We start from the raw sequence: 20,678 nt of genomic DNA, 5'->3' as shown, positions 1-20,678 counted from the left end.
GAGTACCAACCTTACAGAGTCAGGGCAGCCTTGATCCATTACATAAACCTTTTCTATTTTTGGCTTCTTGACTTCGGTTAGGCTGACACTTCTGTTCCTTACCAGATCCAATATGAGGTCCTCTCACTTATTCCTCGGTCGTTCCGGGTGGTTGTTTTCCTTCAGTTTTTGCTTTCCACGTAAGTTTTAGGAATCTATTGATCGGCATTCTCTGCTCATGCCAGAACTAGGTTAATTAGTTTTTTATCTCCTATTATTCTTTTTTTTCTCAATCAGTTGAATCTAGTTTTACCGAAAGATTTTCTCAGGAATTTCGTTTCTGTAACCTGAATTCGGCTTTCGATTTTTGAATACTCGGTCAGCTTTTATCTGCATATGGGTTTGTTTTTTTTGTTACTAAATATAGTGTTTTTTGTTTTACTTATCACAACACTTATTAATTGTTCTAATATTATTATATTTAATAATATTCTTTTTTTATTATCTATTTAAAATTCTTACTAAAATACAGTGCACTAAGTTGATAAGTAAAAGTTTGTGTATAATTGTGACCATAAACAAAACTATACATTTCACGGACTGTTATTGAGTATTGGAATATTTACATCCATCTAATTATGTGAGTTGAAGGGTGTTGACATTCTAGTATTGTAGTTTTTTTGTATCCTGGCTTTATGTTTTTTATGTTTTTTTTACTTGATTTTATTAACTGCAATTTATATACCCGACATATTATTCAAATGCTGATACAAAAGGAAACCACAAAGAGCAACAATAAAACCCTACTATCTCATGAAGCGGTAACCAACTGACAGCTGTTACAATTGTCACTGGCAAAAAATCCCACGAACTCCATTGAGCCATTCCTATAACAAAAAAAAAAAAGAAACAGACAAACGAAAGGTAACCGCGACTGCCGGATCCTGCTTAACCAGCTCATCCATTCATAGCTACTAATCTGTTTAATCGCTCGTGATCACGGACATTTGTCCTCTGCCGAAGATACCCCGCTCATTACACGGTCAAGCGGGCGACAATGGGAGTCAAGGAGGATGTTAATTGTAGCGCCGAAAACGTTGAGAACCAGTTAGGACAGATCGACACCCCCAATCTAGGGGAGTATTCAAATGAGCATATGCTTGGCATCTGCAACTTCTTATCTCTGCGGCACGAATCGACTCTAATACTTCTCGGCTATCCCCATGGAAGCTATTCATCCGTACAGGCATTCCATTTGCTAGATCAGGCGGAACTGACGTCTTTTTTAGCCCCAATGGTTCCCAGCTCGAGGTCGTAAACTACTGCATATGCGTGTGGTGTCGAATGTTTATGGAGCTTAGCACAAAGGAACCTATCTGTTAATCCTAATCGGGTAGGGGTCCGGGGTCGATATGCAAAAACAAATGTTCAACAGTCAATATGTTACATATACAAAATGATTTTCTCAACATCGTTTTGTACATCTAATGAAGATATATCAGTTTGTAATATATATGAAGACGTCAACTCAGAAATATTCTTTCTGTAAATCGATAATTTCATTGATTTATCAAGTTCTAGTGATCGTTTGAACTATTAAAACACAATATTTATTAATTGTGAGGAACCGTGAAATATAATTTTCTGAAAAAATATCTAAGTTCTACGTATATATTTGACTATAATAATTCTTCATTTACTGAACATGTAGGGAATTCACCTGTTTATAAACTAGTTTTCTGAGTAAATAAATAAATAATGTGTAATATTGTATGCGATTTAAATTATTTTTGAGGATTTATTAATTTTCGATATTAAGGAGTGAAGAATATATCGAAGTCTATTCGATGTCATATATAGTAAATTTTGACTTTAAAATTGAAATACTAATTCTAAACTTTTCTTGTCGTCCTTCAAATTTGTTGATATATTCCAATTTAAGCCAAAACTGTTGTAGCTGTGAAGGGAAAATTCGGTAATTTCTGAAGTTATGGCTAATTGGCATAATTGTTTTTACAATGCTGACATTTTTAGCAATACTTCAAGATGTGTAGAAGAATTGTTATATTAATTCTCATAAAGTAAACAATGACATATATTTTTACTCACTATATAGGCTTCTCATGGTTAATTATGATAAATATTTTACGTTCATCATCGTTTTCCTTAACCGCTCTTCTTCACATCCCAATATAGAAAATTATAGAACTACAAGAGGAAAAGACAGTTGTGGTCAGCAGAGACGGCTCGGGAAAGAGATATTATCCTTTTTTGTTTGCTCAGGACTCAGTCGGAGTTATTGTATTTGCCGAGGGAATCCTCTTAGCCGAAGACCGATCCTTAATCCTGCCGGCAGACGACCATAAAACATATTATCCTTTTCAATTTCTGATATGGGGCGGAAAAAGGTTGCCGATTCCCCTTTTAATTCGCGGAAGTAGAGGGTTAGCAAAGGTTTAAAAAAAAAAAAAAAAAAACTGTCAGAGGGACGAAATACATAAACCGACCCCAACCACTCAATCCGACCCGGGAGGATTTAAAACGAGCGATATGAGAAGAGGGCCGCGGGATATACGGCCGCTATTTGGGTATTGCCTCGAGGGCATATTGTCCCGGGCCTATTAGACTTTGTGTCCCGTGAAGCCTTAAAGTCCCTCTCTCAGGCTCTTATTAAACACATTTTACTTTGGAAATCTTTTTAAAAGGGTGCCGTTGGCGACAAGTATATGGCTCTTCGTTGAATGAAAATTCTTGCCAGGGTAGAAGTGGAAGAGTGGGGATGACTGGGAAAGAGTTATATCGTTTTTTTGTAAAAAGGGAGAGAGAGGAAAAAACATGGAGCTAAGTGTTGCAATCGTATTTTACTTGCAGTTGTGCCTACAAATCACAATCATAAAAGAAAATGTGACACTAAAATTCGAAATTTCTTGGGACATAATTCTTCAATAGTCCGGAAGCGAAAAGGCCATACACAAAAATATATATGAAACAGAAGAAAAGAGATAATTATTTTTTTATATCTATCTATCACTACTTTTATCAATTGTATGACATTTATACTAGGCGTTTATATTCTATCTATTAAAAATTAATATTAGTTGTATTTTGTATTTTAGGTGTGTTTTATTTATGTTTAAGAGGAGAATAAGAAGGGGGGAAAAGAGGAAAGTCACATTGGGTTAATAGAGAAAATATATATATAAAAAAAAAAAAGATAGAAATAGAAGAAAGAGAAAAAAATAGGGATTATCAAAAAAAATTAATAAAGTATAGAAAGAAAAAAAAAATTAATGAAAAAGATAAAAGAAACAAAGCGATGAAACAAAAAAAGAAAAGGTCATATACTATTATTATATATTGTTATTATACATAATATATTTTTTAATCTTACAATATATAGGCATAAATATATTGTAAGATAAACAAAAAATTTCTGATTAGATCTGAATAAGTATGCGGTGCAACCCAAATAAGTTGGGCTCAGGGTTCAGTCTTGAAACAGGTACATCTTTGTTTTTTTTTAATAAAGTTTTTCTTTCTCGTTAAGATTGGTACATAATATTGCGCTATCATTTAACAAAAAAGAAATTATATATTTACTTAATAATAAAGATTTATACAAACAATCAGAAAATAAAACTGCCATTGTGAATGACGGACGGTATGTGATACATAAAGTCAAGTATAATTGAAATTTCCATCCACATATATCAATGTGATTGAATTTTAAATTATTAGGATTGTCCTCCCGTACGTCTATCTTTCATTCCTAGCATATAAAGATTTTTTATGCTAATATTGGCCTGATATTTTATATTCTTTTAGTTTAGTTTTGTAGACGATTTAATTATCTTACAAACGAGCTTTTGGAAAGTTTCAAGAGGTGTGTAGTATCGAATGATTATAAAAACAAAAAAAGTAAATGCACTTCCATGGAATTTTGCCTAAAATACGTTTAATAACGTAAGTAATAAATACAATATAAATTTCTATGCTACTCCGGCTATGAAGATCTTAACTTGTTTTTTGTTTTTTCTGTTTTGGCGATTTTATTGTTGTTTTTTTTCAATATCTCTTGGTATTGATATATTCCATATAAGTAATTAAAATAACATAAGAATTATTGATGATAGAAAATACTTCAATTAGTTAAGAACAAGTATTGAAAACACAATTGAAAGCAAATTTGACTAGAATTAAATTTTTTTTTACTGAATCTACTACTCTCGATCACACTCCTCAAAGCTAACAGAAAAAATGTAACCACTGAAAAAAGATACTCCATTTTTTTTTTGTTTTTACTCCATATCTTCGTTGAATAGATTTTTCATTTTTTATTTTTTTTATTTATTCATTTAACTTGTTTTTCTATTTATATCTGGCAAGAATTATACGAAATTGAGGATATATATATGTTAATACATAAACATCCTTGGCATTACAAATACCTGGTCAAATAAAATTTAAATGAAAGGTTAACAAGTTATGAAGCAGTCGTGGCCGAGTTGTTAAGGCGTCTGACTAGAAATCAGATTCCCTCTGGGAGCGTAGGTTCGAGTCCTACCGACTGCGAATAATTTTTTTCATCATCTGGATCTCATTATATTTGTATTGTTATATTTTATCCATCTTCCTAAACGAGATGTTATGAATATAGTAATTTTTTTTTCGATCCGTCAATATTCGATTTATTCGATGATAAAGTCATGTCGAAAAATTCTCGAAAAGGGAAGAAAATGATATTATGTATTTGTAAGTAAACTAGTAAAACTTTCAAATGTTACAAATAGTTTTATTTTGAAATTTCAATAACCCTTTTTTTTCTTTTCACTTTTTGTGCTTCTGTTTTCATTTTGATAATTGAAGAGCTCTTTTATTTTATATCGAACATTAAGAAATCGCGGCATTAGTAAAATTGCTTGATAATTACAAAACAAACAACTTGCAAGTATACTTCTGGGTGTAATTTCTAATATATATATATATTTTTTTTTTTTTTTTTTTGCGGAACTAAATATCCTAGATCATTCTAGGTGCTCATGTGCTTCTTTCTAGATAATTTAATCATCAAAAAAGATCGGAATATGAGTAATATTTAGGAGAAATTTTAATGTTTATTATTTACTGATATGATAAATAAGTAATTCAAATAATAAATTATTTCATAATATTTTTCTTTCTCTAGTTAGTGATACATTTTTTAGAAGTGCAAATGTTTTTTTTTAGTTAGATAATCACTTTATTGATAATTATTACTTATTAATAATTATTATTCTGCCACAAACTAGGGCAATGAGCAATAGTGGTAATTGAACACATTTATACCAAAATTAGAAAAAAAAATTAAAATGAAGCAAAATCTCCAAATGATATATAAACAGAAAAATAAATAAAATAATTTAACAAAATTAAATAAAGTAAAATAAATTATATTCAGTATTTACAATTTCGACCTCATAATCCCCGAGCCACCTCTATCTACCAGGTATGAGGGGTAGAGCATTGGTAATGAAAAGTGAAATTAATTGCACGATTTTGTGTCGGCAATTTATTAGAATGTTGGTTAAAGTTATCCTTGATTTTTTTTTTATTAGGTGTGGTAGATAGAGTAAATCGACCTGGATTTTTTACAAAAAAGTGAAATGGTTTCCCTGCTCATTTTACGTGCATGCACCTGCATGGCCTACAAAAATATCAAAATTGGGCAATAAAATAATAACGCACCATAACGATAAGGTGTTTTCAGTAGGAATTATATCTTCTTCTAACTTCTTCTTCTCCTCATCTAGATTCATGTAACATCAAGGATAATTCAAGAAAAATTATGAATTTAGGAAGTTTTTTTATTATAAATATATAGATAAAGATATACAAACTGCCTTAGATGAAAAATATAGAAAGGGTTGTGATAAATCGGCCATAGTCAGTAACTACTTCAAGCTTAATCTTTAGACTGAAGATATCTCTCGAGAGCGATCAAGAGAGTGCTAACGGCCCTACATCAGTATTTAGCTTCGCTCTCGGCTAGCCGATCAAAAAATTATGCAAACTCGCTAACTAATCCCGATGCAAACCTTATCGCTTGCTAGTCCTCCTTCGATTTGCATCCGAATCCCCGGCCAAGCTTAGCCCTATCAGAGCCCGGCCCTTATGCAAACTGTCCAACTTTTTATGGTAACGCCTAGGTGTTACACTTTTGACGACCCCTTTTGCATGTTAAGGTTGCGATTGTGATCTAAGGGTCTCGCCTTTATCCCCGGGCCTGAGCTGTCCGAAGGCTTTGAATCGTAATGGCATCTGATCCTCCTATTGGTTAGGATTATCTACAGGGGGGGTAGATAAACAAAAGAATCTACGATGTTGGAAGATGGCATGGGTTTTTTTAATAATTGAGGCATTCCAGCGAAAAAAAAATGCTACAGTTAATCTTCTAGACTTCAACAATAATAGAAAATCTAACAAAGTTATAATTACCATTTCTAGATTTCCTTTTAGTTGTAGTTTTAATTTTTTTTTTATTGTTTTAATTTATTTATTAATACTATAAATTGATAGTGTAAAGTGGTTTATGACTGTTGACAATAAGTAATATCCATTTCCTATATAAAAAAGTATTTAACAATTATTATTTTCTTCCGTATATATATTGTACTAAAATATTTACATTTAGTTGATATTTATACATAGATACAGTTATGTATAAACTATTTTATTTACAATAATATTTTCGAGCTTACCACATTTATGATATATCTTTTTTATTAATAAGTATCATATTTTTTATACGTTCTATTTCTTTATATCAGGTATGATGGATTTTTTTTTGAGTCCGTGATTTAATTATAATTCTTACAGTTTTTCATATAATTGATTTCCTTTTATTAATTTCTTATCAGCTGATTCTCTTGAGTCGTTTAATGCTACCTCTCTACAGTATGGTATTATATAATATTATGTATTTTCAAGAGCAGTAGTGCAATTACAAATGCAGTAATGCGCATTCCTCTATTATATGTTAGATAGTTATGGGAACTGACAGATTCCCAATTTTTTTTTTGTTTATTTATTTAAGTATTTCGACCACTAGGGCCATTTCCACTGGATTCACGAAGTTAGTAGATTACAATTGACATGTTCACAAAGTTACAATTACAGAGTGAGAAAGTTACAAATTTACAATTACAATTAGAAATTTAAAATTATAATTACAATTTACATTTTACAAAGTACAATTAGAATTGATGTAGTGAGTAAATTATTATATTAAATTATGCATCCACTTATACATGCTGGAATTCGAGTTAGACTATGTGTGATCATAGATATTAATTATTTTTAATTTTCCATTTTTATGAAATCGTACATTAGATTGGTGTGGCCAATTCTCATCCTTGACACAACCACTTCTCTTATGTTTCTTTTTGCAGCACTTATCCATTGTTTCGTATTTTAATATTTATCTTAATTAAGTTATATATATATATATATTAAAAATGATAATAAACAAAGATTTTTACTAAGTAGAGCATATTTATAAACATAATTAATAAAAACTTTGCTCATATAATTCGTTGGTATTAATATTTTGAGCTATCATCTTAATTTTATTTTTAGTAAGAAGCCAAATATATTAATATCTCTTTGTTACTAGATCGGCCTGGTGAGCCTAAAATGGTCATTCGTGAAGAAGAAATCCCTGACTATTTACTGTGTTATAATTATTGAAGAATTTGAAATAATAAAAATATATTTTGAAAAAAAAAATCAAAATAATAATTAAAATTATGTAATTGAAGAATAAAAGAAAAAACAAACAAATAAATCACCTAATATCTATAAAAATGATAAAATAAATGACTGACTAATAAAATGATGGGAAAATAATTTTATAAAAAATAAAATAATCAAATACAGAGTTGAGATCAATCTTAGAGATGAAGTTGGATTCTCCAAGTTGTAAGTTACTGCTACTTACCTGCTGGCAACGTCAACTGAAATTTTGTCAAATGATTTTTGTTGAAAAAGCTTAACAAGTTTGTATTAAACTCTAGCTTTCCAAGGTTTCACATTTATTCAGATTGATTTTTACTAGTTTTCTTTATTTATTATTTCATTATTCAATACTTAATAAACGTCCAAATATTTTTATAAACATTAACAGTAATATAAATACCACCAGTACAAAGCCAAAATGGCGTATCTGCAAAATTTGAAAACTTTGATTTATGGCTATATTTCGAAAAACATCAATGAACATTTTGTCTATCTAACTAGTGGCGTCATATTAAGGTTAGGTATTTTAACTTCATGAGACGAGTATAAAATGACATTGAAATAGAACAAAAATTAAGATACCAAAATTTTGAGATACGCCACACTATCTTTGGTGTGCAAAATAAGTTACTACATTTACTTATAATAGGGGCACTGAGTATAAAAAAAAAAAAAGGTCTGTAATAGTTGAATAAATAAAACAACTCAATTCATGAGTATTTCGTGACAGGTTTTGATTTATTGCCATCCCTCATACCTTAAAATTAATAACAGCCCAAAATACCTGACGGCAAGCATTGGCTGAACAATAACCCCGACACGTAGAATTTACTATCTGGAAGGGGACCGGCTCAGAAATAACGCTCAACTAAAAATGATTTATCTTCAGCTGGTTGTAAATCGAGACCAAGTCATTATTAGGTAGGAGAGGAAGGTCGGAGTACGTTGGCCAATAACTGATCAAGTCGTGACAATTATTGGTCACTGGGGCCAGTCACATCAGTCACAGGTGACACGACCTCCGGCCCTCGCAACATATGTCACACTATTTACCCACGCCTGTCTCGGGGCAGAGGTACTCAGGACAAGGAGGGGGCTGTAGCGTCCCATCTATCGACGAGTTCGCTAAAGATAATTTTATTTAATAGACTCCATTGTATGAAGTATATTATCATAAATAATATGAGGACCACACCTGCCTGCGAGGATAAGGCGGTTGAAAATACTTGTAAGGTAGCACACACTGGTTTTAGCAGCTTACTTCGAAAACTATTGAATACTTTAATAGCTCACAGTATCCAAGGAAAACCAAAAAAATATTTATTGAAACCATGATTGGATGAACATGTTTTGCGATATTATACAAAAAAAAAATTAAATTCCCTCCTCCTAGTACCTTGTTTAATTTTTCTAAACTTTAAATATTCTAAGTTTCAAGAGATAATGTTGAGTTGTCTAGTCTAAAATAGAAATAAAGACATGGAATTCAATTTTTGACTTGATTATTCCGTTCGTAACATTCGCCAATTATAACTAAAAAAATTAGAATACTGGATATAAATTATGTAAAAATAAGAGGTGACATTTAATAAATAAATTTATCAATAGGTATTTTTAAACTAATAATAATATAAGAAACGTTTACATTTTAGGACTCTACGAATAAGAAACATTTAAATTAACATGAAATGCAGAGAATAAAAATAATAATAATAATTCATTATAAAGTTAACTCAATTGTTTATATATTTTAGCTATCTCATTTCTCAATTTTGGATAGACTAACGAATAATCATAATATGTTTTTAAAAAAAAATTACTAATCCCACTTTACTTTTAATACACTTTTGAGCTTCGCGAAAACATTAATTTACAATATGAGAAATATCGCAAAAAAGTACAATTAAATATAAAATATAATTTATATCATTATTATATAATTAGTATATAAGCTTCATTATATCTTTTGACAGATATGTCATGTATCTTATTTAAATTACTGTTTGCTGGAAATATAACAATCTTCAATTTGAGAACTATTGCATATTAAAACATCATTCAATTAAAAGCGTTTAAAAAGACACAGTACAAAATGATTCACTGAAATAAACGAAATTAAGTATTAAGAAAATTAAGTAATTGAACTACATAAAAACATAATAAAATACTATAATATATAATATTTATATTTTTTATCAAATTTAAAGACGAAAAAACAGACAAAATTGCTGGTTATCAATAAAAAAAATTTTAAGATACGTTTTATTTCAATGTCGGTTACTAATAAATAAATATACCACTGTCTTTAGGATTAATAAAGTGTCGATATTAGTTGGTCGATTTCACCAAATAATTAATCAAGAATCTATATAAAATATTTTTATTTATTTATTTACCTTTGTTATAGCCAAGAGATAGACACAGAGGTTGGCCATGTAAGTAAAATAACCAGCTATATGTATATACAAGAGAAGACATGCAAACAAAAACAATAATTAAAAAAAGGAAGAATTAAAAAAACGTTAGTGTATAAAAGAAAAAAATACTAACTAAAATATAACAAGCTAGAACAAAAAACAACATAAAATATAAACTTATATTCAAAGTAATTGTCAATATTTCTAATTAAAGCGTTCAGCGTATTCATACTTATAAATATATACATATATTACGTGAGAGAGGAATGGGGAAGCGACAGGTTGGCGGGGCTGGCACCTACCCAAACCCCTGGAGGCTCCAGTACCGCCTTCCAGGCTATTTTCAACCCTGGAATCTCCCCGTGGGTCTGACGCCACCCGGCCCCGACATAATACGACATACTACTACTGATGTCAAAAATAAATTCTTTTTTTTCGAATGGCTAACCTAAATCAAATTCCTTGCGTTTTTATAGGTCGTTCTAAAATTAAAATTAAACTGCTCAGTTTCGTAAGTTCCCATAGAGTTTTTAATTATTTGATATTGCAATGTTCATTTCATACATCAGGGATGTGTTTTTTTTACTTGGATAAATTAACAACTTAATTAATCCATTGCAATATTTTATGCAATAATAACAAAAGTAAAAGTTATTTTACCGAGACTAATCTTCAACCTTAAAGATATTAGGTGACTAGTTTAAGATTTTAGTTTATTATTTTGACGGAGTAGTGAAGGGTAGTGGTATGTAAAAATAAAACAAAGTTATTTCCATTCCAACTGAACCTTAGCCAATTTTATACGACATGATAAGCTGTTATAATAAGTACCTACGTAATTATTTTAAATATTTTCAACTTTTTTTTTTATACATTAGTAATTCTTAACCTTAGCTGTACTATATGTGGTATAGTTCAAAAATCAAATATGCAATATTACCAATTCATGATTCTATTTATTACACATATAATACATTTTAATTATATTTGAACGGTAATTCCATTGTTGATAATTTAGTCAATTGCTTCCTACCCGTGTACTGCGACTAACAAGGCAACCACATCCTTTATTGATATTACTCATGCTGTAAGAACTGTGTGACATCCTTGGTACAAACCAGATGGCTGGAGGGTAATAAGGCACTCCTACCGTTAAAAGGGTGTGCCATATTAGTCTTAGTCTAGTCAACGATCCTTACTAATTATTCTTGTCGAGTGCCGTTTGGTCTTGTATTTTATGTTGTTTAGTTTGTCTACGTTTATTTGGACGTGTTCTTTACTCAATTCTTTCTATATTTATAAACGTAATATGTTCATAAATGGAAGAATTGCCATTACCAATGTATTCATGTTCAAAATAATATACCTCCTAAATTATTAATTAAGTACTGAACAAAAATTATGAGAATAACTTTTTAACTTTCCCTACATATTTGAGATTATATGTATTCAGATAAATTTATATTTTTATATATATAAAATTATATTTAACTTTTTTCGCATGTTTTATGGTTTACTCGGTTAAAAAAACAAAAAAAAAATCTATTTGTCATTAACTTCTGTTTATATGAACTTCTCGCTCTTCTTATAAAATTGTTAATTAATGCAAAAACAACTGTCCCAAGAATAATGCAATAATAATATACCATCTATATAACATAAAAAAATATTTTTTGCTTGTTTCTGTTTCAGTAATTCAGTAATAGTCTTCTTAAATAAAATTCTTTATTTTATTAAAATTATTTTTAGTTTTACTATGGCTATTTTTCGTAAAATTAATATCAACCTTTATTTATGCTGGTCATGTTTGGTCAATTTCCACTTGAAATTTTTCCATTTAAATTATAAAAAGAAAACTGTAAAAACATACTTACAATTAAAAACTACCATTACGTATATCACTTTTTTATGTTGTTAATTACCATTTTAATACAATAAAAAGTTGACTATTGCATTATTTACTATATAGCAACCTATATAATCCCATATGCTGGTTTTGTATTCTTTATAGTTTACTTATGTTCTATTTCTTTTTATCTTTGGTTATAATTTATATATAATCTTCTCAATTTTTTGAGATTGGTATTTATTTTTTAGAAAATTGCTAGCCATGTTAAGTCAAACTCTTTCTAACGTTTTGGCCAATTCGGCCATTATCAAGGACAATGTAACAATTAACAGCTTATTATACATTCATTTGTAACAGTTTTAATGATAACAATTTTATTTATAATTTAACATACCTTAAATATAAATTTTCACCTCACATCTAATTATTTAAAAACGTTTTGCAGGCTATTCTGCCCCAGTCATTAATTACAAGTCATATTACCCTATGAAACAATAAATTAATAGGGAATCATATTAATTATTAATAAAGTTACCTAAGCTTATGCTTAGTTACCTGTTTTGTCACAATTTCATTAATGTTTAAACCTTTTAATTCTAGATCAACTTAACAATATCAACTATCATATAAACAAACTATTTTTAATCTTACACTGAGGTCAGGATAATTAATTGTTTTCAAATTGCATTTTAGTCTATTTATTATTTATTTTATTATTATAATCCATATTAAAATTAATCGTAAATAGTAACATAAAATTTTACTCATATTTTTCATTAATTTATTTTGCTTAAAATCTCTGCATAATGTTAGTTTCTTGTACCTGTTTTAAAATTTACAGTATGATTCATGTTCTCCGATATATAAATTGACTCCAATATTTTTCTTTTTGAACATATTGTAATCTTCATGTAAAATTATGGTGTTATCAAGACCAAAGTTAGTTTTTAGCTGAACTATTGGTTATATTGTTAATTGCTATTTCAGAAACCAATTTTATTAATTATATCTGTGTAGTATGCGTCCTCCCTTCCATAATCTTTAAATTTTTTTAAATTAAATTTTTTTTTTTAAATAGGTTTTATTTCAAATTTGTATTTTAATAATTTTATACTTATAATTTATACTGTCTCCCTAGATTGTCCGAAACGTCGGCAGTGTTCGTTTCTTACTGTAAAATTATTAAAATAAAAAAGTAAGAAGGCTACTTAATTCCCGAAGAAAAAACATAAAATTGCATAATTACTAAATAATATAATATAACAATAAATAAATGAAATAAATAAGCAAACATTTTAGGATAGTAGGAATAAGAGAGTAAATTAAAAAAATAATAACCTGCAATAACTACTTTAAAAAAAACAATCAATAGATATTAATTATTGTAAATACATAGTTCCAAGTTAAAGAATTTCTATCAAAAGCTTATAACATAACGTGGTAACTTATAAAAATTAAATCTTTGACAAATAAAAATTATAGATCTAAAACTTATTCAGTTCTTTTACAATTTAAATTTTACGTTTTCAGATGGGTGTTACAGAATTTAAAATAAAAATTTAACTAACATACATGCTCCATTATTTATTTTTAAATAAGTTGATATATTGACTTCTACTAGAAAACTTCTCCATTTTAGAGTTAAAATTGTATTTGTTTTGTTGATTAGTATAATCCAATAACGGAAAAATATTTTTACGTAATATAAATGAGATTTCAAACAAGGGATTTTATAAACTCCACATTAGCAGCGAAATACGACCTCAAGTTTACTATTGACTGAGCTAATTACTAGAGTTTAGACTACTTAAACTTTGTTTGTCGTTTAAAAACATATTTTTATGGATATCTGGGCTTTGTGAATGTATTTTTTTTTCATTATTGCAAAAGAAAAATATTAGTAGAAAGTATATTATTTTATTTATTTATTATTATTTTTTTTTTTTGTGAGATGTGATTTATTAAATGAAAACTGATAAAGTGTTTGCACAACTGTCCACCAATTTGGCAATGACAGTGTTATCTCGATTGGTCCTCAATCGAAGAATGTAGTAATGACTTTATCAATACACGTAATGTAACAATAATAATAAGAAGAAAACGTGATTAATAGCTAAATATTTTATTTATGAAAAAAAAAATTAATCAATTGGATTCGTTTTCAATGGCATTTTATTACAAATTGTTATTACGTTTTTCTTGTTACTAATACTGATATGCTTTTTACACTCTTTTTTTAAAATTGGTGAAAATAATTACAATCTCGTTTGAAAATATCTCTGTATAAAAGAAATATTTTTAACCAAACTGTTTTTATATTGATATATATTTTATCTCAATGTGGTTCAAGATTATATATATTCAACAAATTATAATTAATTAAATATACATTTATATCAATATTTACTTCATTTTATTTAATTGATGAACTGATAATAGTGTAATCAATTGATAATTTCTGAGAAATATTTAGAATATTATTATGAATTCAGATTTTGGAACTATAAAAAGTTATATAGGTAAAGCAAATAAAATTTCCCTTATTAACAGTGAGGAAAATATGGTCAGGGCTGCGGTCGGTCAGTAGAGTAACAATAAAAACAAAAATAGAATTTATTACTCTCTGTTAATCTATTAATCTATATTAATCTATTAATCTCTATATTAATTTAATCTGTTAGTCCATATTATTACTCTACTGAACATAATTAACCTGACCATTTCCTTATATCGATTCTAGTGTCTAGTAGAACTAACTATAAACTCATAAAAAACTATTAATTATTCGAAAAAAATTATTAACCATCCGAAGTATTGTTGTAATTATGAATTACATAGAACAAATAAGAATTGTGGATGGGTCAGCGTAAACTATTGTTGTTATGTAAGCAACTTCGAATAAACATTTTGTCGTCATGTTGACCTCTTTAACCATTGGTTTCCATGGACGTTCGTAATTTATTTTATGAGGACACCGTTTTTGTAACACAGATCTTCTTAAAAATACTTTTTGTACCATTTATGACAAGATATAAAAATCAAAGCAGACATGACATGCTAACAGCTTTACACCCGCCACAAACCACTGCATCACGAACATCTGCTTCAGAGAACAATAATATTCCACAGTTAGGAGAGTTTTATTAAAACGTTATGTGTGAAATTCAGTGGCATCTGTATCAGTAATAGCGACGATAAAACTTTGCAGTTGTCTTTTTAAATACTAATAACGTGGTTTAGGGTATTGCGGAGGTACTTATACAGTTGATTTATAAGGCGAGTAGAAGACCTTTCAGAAAATAAAAAAAAATTGTTGACGTATTCCAGATTAAAAAAAAAAATTGAAATATTATCACAAAGGAGGGAGTAAGAGGCTGTTATGTGTTTTATTACCATTGCTTTAAGCGCACCTTCCATTTGCAGGTGCGGCACTCCGTCACGGGGGACGGCGCAATCATTTCATTGTCGCTTTGTCCCCATTGTCTCTATTGGGCCAATAATGTTGGGAGGAGTTATTGGGATCATTGTTCTTTGACCGGGATTAGAATAGAACAAGCCACTGCGCCGTGTTTAAGCCGCTCTGGTCATTACAATCAATGGTTCTCTGCGAGGTTGGATACAATAGGGTAGGTAGCGAATCGCTACAACTGCCAATCTATGTTTGCGATGTCTTGTCTAATTAGTGAGATAATCTCTCCAATGGTGGATGGTCTTCTTCGAATATTACGTACATCATAATTAAATTAAAACTAACGATATTCGGAAAAAATTGCACCTCAGAGCTACAAGGTTAAATGCAAGAGCAACAATTGCTGAGCTCAGTTAAAATTCTAAGATAAGGTATTAATCGGATTTGTACTTCATAAATTATTACTAAATAATTACATTAAATAGGCATATCATTCTCATATCATCAATAATTATCACTAATCAGCTTTTTCAATCACAACAAATATTCATCTAAAAACTTATATGAAAATTGTAAATTAGTATTACAATCTAGTATTCAACCAAATTCCATCCAATACTTTTTTTTTCACCATGCGAAAAAATATTGTTCGTACACGCTTCAATCGAGGCTCCATTTTTATTTAAATTTTATTCACAAACGAAAAATGAAATTTACTAAGAAATATTTTTTTTTTCTTAAACCTTGAAGTATAGAAAATCATGTACCCACTTAGCTGCAATAAGAAGCTATACTGGCCAATATACTTCTATGACATTTTTTTAATGTGTAAACTGTTTGGATTGGTTTTCTACATGTACACAATATAAAAAGTAAGTAAGGAATTTTGACTTACTTACCATACGTTTTCAAAACTTTTGCTTATAAAAGTATGAGAATAAAAAAAAAATGCGTATGTATTATAATTGTATATTATAATTGTATTGTCATATATATTATGTAATATTTATTTACCTTAAACAGACACAAAATATTGTTTAAATAAAAGAAATCGTAAGTATCCAATTTTAGTCAAGTCTTCATTTCTTTAAATGTTGAGCGTTTCAGCCAATTTGGCTATCCTCAAGGACAAAAAAGTATGATAGTGGTAAATTGAATGTAATTAAAAGATTTAATATTAATGTGAAGAGTGACAAAATAAAGTTTTTAAATTGATGATGTAGTGTAAATTTCTATTTAAGATTGTCCTGGAGGATGGCCGAATTGGCTGAAACGTTGGGCTTTTAAAGAAATGAAGAGTGTTTTGAGACTTAAATTGGATACAATTTATTTTATTTAAACATAAAATAACTGGTATCAAGAAAATGAGAAGATTATGTATAAATACACAAAATATATTCAAACAAACTATTAACTGTAATTTTTTTGATCAAGTTTTCAATTTGATATCAATATCATTCTGAAGGACAATAATACTCATCAGAGCAAACAATAAGATATATTTTGACAGTATCATAAATTTTCCATAAGTAGCTTGCTTGAAACTGTCGCGAAATGACTGGACATACTCGTAACGTAACGATCTTGAATTTTATACTTCCGTAATGACATCTTCGCTATAATTAATTTAACGAATAACTACATGATTGACATTTTAAATTATGTGCGGATGACGATTTACGATACTCCAATGGCTTGATCGATTATGTTTTCCTTCAATTAATTAAGTAATTACAAGAGCAGTAATTTAGATCAAGTGCTATAATGAATGACATTTGAAGACGATAAATCAAAAAGTATTTAACGACAAAATAAAAAAATTGAATGTAGGAAGTATCCTTTGCATTAAACTCGAGAAATTGTAGGTCGGGTTTTATGAGGTATTTTTGCTTGGCATTATTGATTATCATTCAGCCAGATCAGCTCTTTACAATTAAAATATAACAGGCATTGTTACGGATATAAGCTTATGAAAAAAGGTCGTGTACAAAAACTGAAAGATTCACTACAACAATATGCAATTTAGATATTTTAACAATTGATCTCTTTTATCATTAAGCTTAGGAGCTATACAATTAAAAGTTCTCTCTTTCAGGAAAATTACAACTTTTCAATAATTTTTTTTCCCTAAAGTTAGTGGAAAGTACAAACTCTGCTGTCAAGTAAGCCACCGACACAAATACATTTATGTGTTTACTACATCTGATATTTTCGAGGAAGATATTGTAAGGAATGGTTGGAATATATTTTAGAATAACAATTCAAAAAGTCAATACTCGAACCTATGCTACCAAAAGGGAACAATATATTATATATAGAAATATATAGAAGTTTTTGTCATAATCAATAAAAGAAGCCTAAGTGATTTGATTAAGAAGAAATCATGAAATTGGAGGACAAAAACTATAAAAAAATATTAGTTTTTCTGTCATTCAGATACTTCTTTTCCACATTTACCTATTTCTATCGTGTAAAATGTATATTCAATATTTTTGACTTGCAGTAGTTGTTGATAAACGAAATATTTTATGGTATGTTACGGCTCTGGAATCAGTTTGGTTCAAAAAAAGGATTTTACAAAAATGATTCGCAGTCGGTAGGACTCGAACCTACGCTACCAAAAGGGAACAATATATTATATATAGAAGTTTTTGTCATAATCAATAAAAGAAGCCTAAGGGATTTGATTAAGAGGAAATCATGAAATTGGAGGACAAAAACTATAAACAAATATTAGTTTTTCTGTCATTCAGATACTTCTTTTTCCACATTTACCTATTTCTATCGTGTAAAATGTATATTCAATAGTTTTCACTTGCAGTAGTTGTTCAAAAAAAGGGTTTTACAAAAATGATTCGCAGTCGGTAGGACTCGAACCTACGCTCCCAGAGGGAATCTGATTTCTAGTCAGACGCCTTAACCACTCGGCCACGACTGCTGATAAATATTTCGACTATTAATTTAAACTTTTCGCAAAGACCTACAGATACCGATTATTTAAACTTTCAAACGGAAGCAACAGATAAAAATTCCTTGAACAAAGCCTTTCTTGCTTTCTTTTTTGTAATTTAGTGCAAGAGCAATTAAAAACAAAATATAGCCAAACTCTAACTTTGTATATAATTTTATTTTTCCTTAAATTTAATTTTATATGTAAATAATTGTTATTAAGTCATTAATATTTATTACTACATCGATACAATACATTTTTTATTATTATAGATATCATATTTGTAATTTATTTATTAATATTTATTCTTTTTTTTATTATAAATTAGTTAATTCTTTTTTTTTAGTTTAGCCAGGATGTATGAAATGAATGAATGCTTAAAACGCTAATCCCTATTTCCCTTGATTATGGCACCTGGTTTTATTATTCTTCAATAAAAATATTTAAAAAATAAATATATAGTGAGTAAAAATAAATCATTTTAGACCAGTTGCTTTTCTTTTACTGATGTTATAGACCCACTGCTGTTCAACATAGGTTGGTCGGTACGGTAAAATAAAAATATTTTGTTAAATCTATATAATTGTGGACTTACATATATTTAGTGAATTGTGATGTTTTATATATATATATATATATATATATATATTAATTATCATGATTTTCCCAACAAAAGAATTAATATAAAAAGTGATTCGCAGTCGGTAGGACTCGAACCTACGCTCCCAGAGGGAATCTGATTTCTAGTCAGACGCCTTAACCACTCGGCCACGACTGCTTACAAAAGTAGTACCATAATGTAAATGTCATCTGAACCGAACAGGTATGCCCAAATACATTTTTATACAAAGCAGGTCCCTTGAATTGTCGGATTTTTTTGTAAACTTATTAAAATTTTTTAAAATAATAAATCTAAAATTTTTGAACGTAATTTCGTACAAACTACTAATTTGTAATACTATCCTCAGACCTATCTGGACCTACGGACTTGAACTTTGGGAATAGCTAAACCTTCGAACATTAAACGTATCCAATCCAAAATCCTTAGAACCATAGTCAAACACCTTATTACGTTTCCAACAGAACACTACGCCATGACCTTCATATCTCTTTTGTCCTTGACCTCATACCAACCAAATTCCATTTAAACCTTTCTAATCATCTTAATCCATTGGTTCAATCCTTATCCAGGTCCACCCATCCTTACCTTTTGTAAAATAAAATCGACAATTGGAGTTCTGACAATGGCCAGAAGCTCCGCTCGTGCAGAGTGATTGCGGCTTTAGCGCACTTACTCAGCCTCCACAGGTTGATATTAGTGGCTTATGACTTATAAAAATTCGGTCGTTTAGTTTGAAATATAATAAGATATGCAGTTTTTAAAATGCTTATTTGGGTTTATAAGAAACAATATTTAATTATCAGATCTATTAGCCCGTACGGGGCGGAGCTTTGAGGCTCCATCAAATTTCTCTCTTATCCAATCCATTGATGTTCCTTACTCATCACCAATAAAAGTATCCTAAAAGACGTCAATATCTCATTTTTTGCAGTTTTGGCACGAATTAAATATACTATATATTAAATATATAGAATGTATTTCCATCTGAAGATATTATCATGGGTTCTAATTGATAAGTTATCATATTTATTGTATTCTCTTAAACAGTTGTAAATTTCAATAAATAAATAATAAATAATAGAAAAAAAATACACCAGATGAATGTTACTACGAACACACTGTTTATATCCCCTAATAAACTCTTTCCTTTTTACTTACTACTATATATTTATATATATAGTATATATATATTACTTATATTGAAATTCATATCCAACCTTAAATTGAAAACAACTGACGAATGTGCTTGGGTACAAAATATAAGTAATAGCACATGAGCAAATAATCCCAACGATCATTGGTATAATCTTTTGACTTTATTTCATATTATAAGTTAATTAAAGAAACCCCTCATTTATATCCGTTTAAACTTATCGTTTGAGAGATGTTGATTGTATCCATGCCTCGGTGGCTAATAGAGTGAATGGGAAAAATACTTTTACCTTTCAGAAAAGTGATTTGAAATGTAAAGAAACCACTGAAGTTGAAACAGGAGGACAGTTGTAGAGTTGTAGTAAGAGATTTATCCAAAGCGTGTAGATAAGGTAGATGCAGAGACCCGACAGTGAACACTAATCGTAAAGAAAGAGTCGTAGGGGAATTGATGGCTGATCCGCCCTGAGTCAGATAGAGCACTAAAGGGCTACACTAAAGCAGCTATCTCCCTCCTTCACCAATCC

The 20,678-nt window shown here is 29.2% G+C and overlaps 3 non-coding genes across 3 annotated transcripts; 1 reads left to right on the top strand and 2 right to left on the bottom strand.

The window, feature by feature from the left end:
* The first annotated feature begins 4,469 nt into the window (after nucleotides 1–4,469).
* TRNAS-AGA (transfer RNA serine (anticodon AGA)) lies at nucleotides 4,470–4,551 on the top strand. Its single transcript has one exon. It is a non-coding gene; the product is annotated as a tRNA-Ser (tRNA).
* A 13,732-nt stretch (nucleotides 4,552–18,283) lies between these two features.
* Nucleotides 18,284–18,365, bottom strand: TRNAS-AGA (transfer RNA serine (anticodon AGA)). Its single transcript has one exon. It is a non-coding gene; the product is annotated as a tRNA-Ser (tRNA).
* Nucleotides 18,366–19,073: 708 nt separating this feature from the next.
* On the bottom strand, nucleotides 19,074–19,155 carry TRNAS-AGA (transfer RNA serine (anticodon AGA)). Its single transcript has one exon. It is a non-coding gene; the product is annotated as a tRNA-Ser (tRNA).
* Between the last annotated feature and the right edge of the window lie 1,523 nt (nucleotides 19,156–20,678).

The sequence above is a fragment of the Halyomorpha halys genome, unplaced genomic scaffold, assembly GCF_000696795.3.
Source record: "Halyomorpha halys isolate HHAL.00 unplaced genomic scaffold, Hhal_1.1 Scaffold587.1, whole genome shotgun sequence".
NCBI classification, from domain to species: Eukaryota; Metazoa; Arthropoda; class Insecta; order Hemiptera; family Pentatomidae; genus Halyomorpha; species Halyomorpha halys.
This window is presented reverse-complemented; position numbering and strand designations above follow the sequence as displayed.